Below are 6,887 nucleotides of genomic sequence, written 5' to 3' on the forward strand. Positions count from 1 at the left end.
AATCTCTGGTTACCCAACGTAACATTGGCGCCGTTGCCGGGGACCCGAGAGATCAACCAGTGATGGCGGAAAGATCCCCTGAAGAAGGTCATGTGGAGACAGATTCTGATCAAGAGAATTTGAACACCGGAAACAATGAAGCAGATCAGAACCTCCACCAGGAAGCTAATGATCAACATAGGGAAGGCACCTCCGGAATCAAAAATCCGAAGGTGAACTCCTCGGAGGGGCGCGAATCAGAAAAAGAAGGACCCTCCCACACTAGTGAGCTTATGGGATTAATCCATAGCCGCCTCGAGCAGCTAGAACAAGAGCGGGAACGACAAAAGGAAGCTGAAAAGAACCTAAAAGAGGAGAGGGAGCGACGAAAAGAGTTAGAAAGAAAACTCTTAAAATTAGAATCCTCCCTCAAAAGTCGGAATTCCCACGGCGATAGAGAAGATTCTCCCTTAGGAGAGAAAGATCCGTTTAGCGAGGACATAATGAGGGCAAAAGTTCCGAGAAACTTTAGAAGCCCCGATATGGACCTCTACGATGGAACCACCGATCCAAAGCATCATCTGAGCAACTTTAAAAGTCGGATGTATCTGACCGACGCTTCTGACGCTACGCGATGCAAAGCTTTTCCGACAACCTTGTCAAAAGCAGCGATGAAGTGGTTCGACAGCCTCCCTCCGAGGTCAATTACCAGTTTTGAAGACCTCTCAAGAAAGTTCTTGATGAGGTTCTCCATCCAGAAGGATAAAGTAAAGCATGCACCAAGTCTCCTGGGAATAAAACAGGAGGTCGGAGAGTCCTTACGGGCCTATATGGAAAGGTTCAACAAAGCATGTTTGGAGATTCAAGACCTGCCCACCGAAGCAGTCATCATGGGGCTAGTCAATGGTCTTAGAGAAGGTCCCTTCTCACAGTCCATATCAAAAAGACACCCCGCCTCTTTAAATGATGTACAGGAAAGAGCGGAAAAATACATCAATATGGAAGAAAACGCTAGGCTAAGAGACCCAAGTTTGCGACTCGGGCACCCTCCCTCAACGAAAGAGAGGGAGAGGGAAGCGAAGAAGAAGGAAGAGCTCGGCCTTGATAGGCCAAGAAAATATCACTCTTATACTCCATTGAAAGTCCCTGTAGTGGATGTATACAGAGAAATTTGTAACACCGAAAGGCTGCCTCCCCCCAGACCTATTAAGAATAAAAAAGGGGGAAGTCGCGGGGATTACTGTGAGTACCATAAGATATATGGGCACTCTACAAACGACTGTTACGACCTTAAAAATGTGATAGAAAAGCTGGCCAGAGAAGGTCGGCTTGATAGATATCTCAAAGAAAGGTCGGACAGTCATGGAAAAAGAAAGCGAGATGATATGGACAAAAGAGACCCACCACCGCAAACTCCGGAAAGACATATCCATATGATCTCAGGAGGGTTTGCAGGAGGGGGACTCACGAAATCCTCTCGTAAGAGACACCTCAAGAGAGTGTACCAGATTGAAGAGGGGTCCTCCGACCTCCCAACCATTTCATTCACAAAGGAAGATGGGCGAGGAATAATCCCTGGGCACGACGACCCAGTGGTAATCACCATAATCCTGGCAAATGCCCATCTACACAGAACACTAGTAGACCAAGGAAGCTCGGCGGACATCCTATTCAAGCCCGCCTTCGACAAGCTAGGTTTAGATGAGAAAGAGTTGAGAGCCTACCCCGACACCTTGTACGGACTAGGTGACACGCCAATAAAGCCACTAGAATTTTTGCCCCTCCACACCACCTTTGGAAAGGGGGAGAAATCAAAGACTCTGAGTATAGACTTCATAGTCATCGACGTGGGGTCGGCCTATAATGCTCTAATCGGCAGAGCTACCCTTAATCACGTAACAAACCTAATTAATTACTTACTCCATGTATCCTTATAAAATAAGGAAATTGATCATTTTAATTATTTCCTAATATTATGAAGCGTGCTTTTTTATAATACAACATTCTATATTTGATCTCTTTTAATTACAGGATTTGTTCACCATTTCATACCTTTTTTTTAAAAGTAGAGTAAACATTTAATTCGATTTCTAACTATTATTTTGAAGGATAGAGTGTCTCTTGACACAAAAAGGAGCAATTGAATAGGTAAATTTTTCGTCATTTTTACTTGGTAATAGAAATTCTTTAGGTGACATATTAAGTGTCATAATATACAAGTTAAGGACAAAAACAAGGGAAAGATAGCGTTATCTTATTATGTTAAGGAACAAGAATTAGATTGAACCCTTTTTTTTATTAAAAAACACTTTGTTCTTCGAAGTAATGAGAATTTTTTTTATATAAAATAAAAAATATTATTTCAAAAATTTCAATTTTTAAGCCATTATCATCGTCTCCAACAATATATAAGAGTAAAAAAAAATACACAGACAACAAGTATACACGGGAATAAGTCATATTTAACAAGAAATTTTTTCATTATAAATAAAAAAAAACCATTATTTTCCCAATAAAAATAGGACTTGTTCTTGTATGGATACCTGGAGGGAGAGCTCAGCCTCTAGGAATCGACGCCGAGTTATTATTTTCGGTGCCGACCTTTGAGCTTTGTGGTAATCCGAGCTTTACTCCAAGAGGATGTCCAATCGCGTAGAGCTTTGAGCAAGAAACAGGGGGGAGTGTACCTGCAAAGGCACTCCGAAGCTTAAGTCAGTATTGAGAATTCAATGTGTCTTTAGGATGAGAGGTCATACCTTTTGTAGGCGAAGATGTATTAGTCCGTTATGATTCTGCTTTATTGTATGTATTAAAGAGCAATAATAACGTGAAACGTTAGGTTGGACGTTTCATTTTTATAAATCAGCCCGTTAGGCTGGGTTGTAACGGAAGTGGCCGATTAATGACGTTGAATGCTGATTAATGACTGCAATGCCGAACTATAACGCCAATTTTCTGGGTAATAATGTGAATAATGCCGAGTTATGAATGATAAAGCCGATTTATGATATTGGATTTGTAATGGCCGGACCACAGCCCCCAAGCTTAGCCTGGGAAAATGTTTAATGAAGCAGGTTGAGCTTTTAATGATGTATGAGTCGGCTGCTGAACAGTTCGGCGTGTGGTTCTGCCTTGTAACCCCCAGGTCAAGGTGCTTTATTGAACAGTTACTAAGACTATCGGCATTCATGATTAGGATAGAGAAATAATTAAATGAAGGTATTAATGAGTTTGCGTGTTTCTAAGGTGGGTTTATTGGGTTTGACGTGACTGATTTGATGGGAAGTGGAAGCGAGATTTTGAGTTAAAGTGTGTGAATTAAAGTTTAGGAATTATGAAGGTTTGCATGCTTGGTGTTTTATTTTTCTCAAGCGTTTTCAACCAAGACATGAGTAAAAGAGGTGAGTGTCTCTTAGTTCTTTTTGATTTTTCTGCTTAATCTTGTTCTCTTCTTCTTCTTCTCCTTCTCTGCTTTTGTTTTTCCAATGGGTTATGAGAAAGAAACGAAAGGGGAGGTAGACTGGTCTTATGATTGGGTGAATGATGATGTAAGGAATCGTGTTTCTCTGTTTTTGGATGTTGGTGCTGTGAATGAGATAGATAAGTCTAAGGTTGTTAGGGCTAATTCTGGGGTTTGATTGGAGCTGCTCCCCTGTACGGTTGATGATAGGGTTTTTCATAGAGGGGAGGGTTTTGAGCATTTTTTTTTATGTATAGCTGTGTTTTGGAGGAACTAAGGGTGAGAATTCCTTTCAGTGATTTTGAGTGTAAAGTTCTGAAGCAGTTGAACTGTGCGCCCTCACAACTTCACCCCAATGGTTGGGCTTTCCTTCGGGCGTTTGAGATTCTTATGGAATTTTTGGAAGAAAATCCATTAGTGGAGCTGTTTTTCTCATTGTTTCAGGCGAAGGGTGTTTGGAAGGGTGGTTGGGTAAACTTGAACAGCTCTTCGGGGTTTGGTGTGTTCAAGTTATACAAATCGTCTTTTAAGAACTTTAAGGAAATGTACCTTAAGGTAAGTAGCTGCGAGGATGACTTTCCGTTCTATGTGGACGAGCATTTGGGGGAAAAAATTTCTCTCTGGTGATGTTCAGAGCCTCAAAACATTTTAGGGCCTGAAATTATAAGTCCAAAAGATGAGTGCATAATTGATTTTTTTGACTGAGGTTGTTGATCGGAAGGAGTTGATTTCTGTTTATGCTCTGCTGCAATGGGAGGAAAATAAGGCTGCTGTTATAGATTATTTGGGTAAGATTTTGAATTGTAGATATTGTATCATATCTGAGATTTTTTGAACAGGTTTTTGTTTTTCTTGTTTTTCAGGTGGTAAGTACCCAGGTGTATCTGCAGCGAGTTTGAGGTCTCGGGTGAAGAGCAAAGATTTGGATAAGGAGGTATCCTCGTCGAAGGCGGATAAGGTCGGTGTTGGCGAGGTTGATCAGCCAAGGCCGGGGAGGAGGAAAGTTATTGCTAAGAAGAGAAAGGGTGATGTGGTGGATTTGTCCGACGTTTCTGATGGTGAGAAGGATGATGTTCCGATGAAGGAGGTTCATAGGTTTTGTGATAACCAGAAGAAGTTGCATGGTTTTGTTGAGTGGAGTGAGGGGTCGTCGCTCTGGGGGAAAGATTATCCTTTCATGATCACTGCTGATGAGGTATGCCAGACCCCGTCCGATGTTAGTTTGGCGGAAGAGGTGGGGGATGTGGCGATTGATCAATATATGCAAATGATTTTTATTTTTTGAGGTAAAAAATTTGTATTTGTGTTTTTGTTATGTGGAAAAGTAATGTGTTAATGTCTGATCCTCAGGTGGTGGGTCTGCGGCTGGCGAGTTTAGGACGTAGCCGTGAAAAGATTCATCGGAAGTTGGTTGAGAAAAAGGAGGATCCGAGTTTGAGGGAAGAGTTGGCTATAAAGGTTGCTAAGGTTTCTGAGCTTGAGGTGAAGTTAGTTGAGGTTGAGAAACATTTGAAAGAGGGGAAGGAGAGCTATGCCAAAGATGTTGAAGATTTAAAGAAGAAAGAAGCTGACTTATCTTCTTTGAGTACCCGTATGATCGAGCTTACTGCTCAGTTGAAGGAGGTGGAGAAGAACAAGCAAGGAGAAATTCTTGATTCCTTCCTTGAAGGTTTTGAGAGGGCTGTTCTTCAGGCGAGATTTCTGGCTTCCGAGGTGGATTTCTCAGCAATGGATCCAGGCAAAATAGTGCAGGATGGCGTTATGATTGAAGATGATGGTGCTGCTGAGCAAGGAGATGAAAATGTTTAGTTTGTGTGTTGTTTTGTAGACTTATTTTACTCCTGAGTTGAGCTTAATTTTGTGATATTATGTATGCTGCTATTTTGTGAACAACAAACTCTTGGTTTTTCAGGTTACATGCTATCTTCTGCATGTTATGACTATAATATGATATTGTTGTTTGTATGATATGTGGGTGGTTTTCTGGTTTGTGAATGTGGCATTGATGCCAAATATAGTAGTGGTGCTAATGGTGTAATGCTATTAATTTGATGGAGAAGTAGCATGTAGAGGCCTGATTAGGCCGAATTTGTGATGCCGAATCATATAATAAAAATTGTATTGTGTTTTAGTGAGCGGCTATGATTTTGATTTAAAATCGGCTAACATGTATTCGGTTGCGAAGGATTTGTTCGGCAGTTTGTTAGTCCGACCCGTTATTTGTTAATATTTGTGGCATAGTCGGGTTAGGATCATAGTATTCTGATTCTTACTAAGAGATTTGATGGATTTGTTGAATTCGAAATGACTGGATTCCAATTTAGATCGGTAATTTGTTTGGTAAATTCTGTGTGATCGGCTTGCGATTAAGATCGGATATTTGTTTGAATGAATTTCCGTTATAAGGTCTGCTATCGGATTCATTGATTGTATTCGAGTATTGGGTTCTGTTTTAAGGTCGGCAGTCGGATTGACTGATTGTTTCCGAGTGATCGGGTTTCGTTTTAAGGTCGGCAGTCAGAATGACTGATTGTATCTGAATGATCGGATTGATAGTATAGATCGGCATTATATGTTTATGCATGAAGCGAGAAATGTAGAAAGTGATGAGTTGATAAAATAAAATATTTATTAAAGAACCTTTGATTCCAAAGGCTCAGGTAGGCTAGCCTCGTTAAAACCTCTCCAAGCAAAACGTTTGTGGAAAAAATCTTGATAGTGGGAAAAAGAGTACTGGCATGTCCCTGGTTTTAACTGTAATATAACTTTAAGGAAGATACATTCCAAGTGTTAGGGAGATCTTTACCCTCTAGGGTTTGTAGTCAGTAGGCTCCATTGCCGATTACTTCTGTGACTCGGTAAGGGCCGTCCCAATTAGCTGCTAGTTTGCCATGTGGTGATGGTTTCCTAGCTTGTTCTGTTTTCCTAAGCACAAGGTCATTTACACGGAAGGATCTTGGATGAAGTCGTTGGTTATATCTTCGGGCAATGTGCTGTTGCATAGCTAAATGTTTGATTGCTGTGGACGATCTGAGTTCTTCAATGAGATCAAGTTCGGTTTTCCGAGCTGTGTCTTGTGTAGTTTGGTCGGTCAATTATGTGCGTAGTGAGGATTGGAAGATCTCCACTGGTATCATTGCGTCTAAACCGTAGACTAAACGGAAGGGTGTCTCCTTTGTGGTTGAGTGAATTGTTGTATTGTATCCCCATATGATCTCTGGGATAAGCTCGGCCCAGAGGCCTTTTGCATCATCCAGTTTCTTTCTTAGAGCATGTAGTATTACTTTATTTGCGGCTTCAGCTAACCCATTTGTTTGTGGGTGCTCTACTGATGAGAAGTGTTGTTTGATTTTCAAGTTCTGCAAAAAAGATGTGAATTTTTGATCGGCAAACTGGCGACCATTATCTGTGATAATGTGCCGAGGAATGCTGAATCGACAAATAATAT

The sequence above is a fragment of the Arachis ipaensis genome, chromosome B06 (assembly GCF_000816755.2).
Source record: "Arachis ipaensis cultivar K30076 chromosome B06, Araip1.1, whole genome shotgun sequence".
Lineage (NCBI taxonomy): Eukaryota > Viridiplantae > Streptophyta > Magnoliopsida > Fabales > Fabaceae > Arachis > Arachis ipaensis.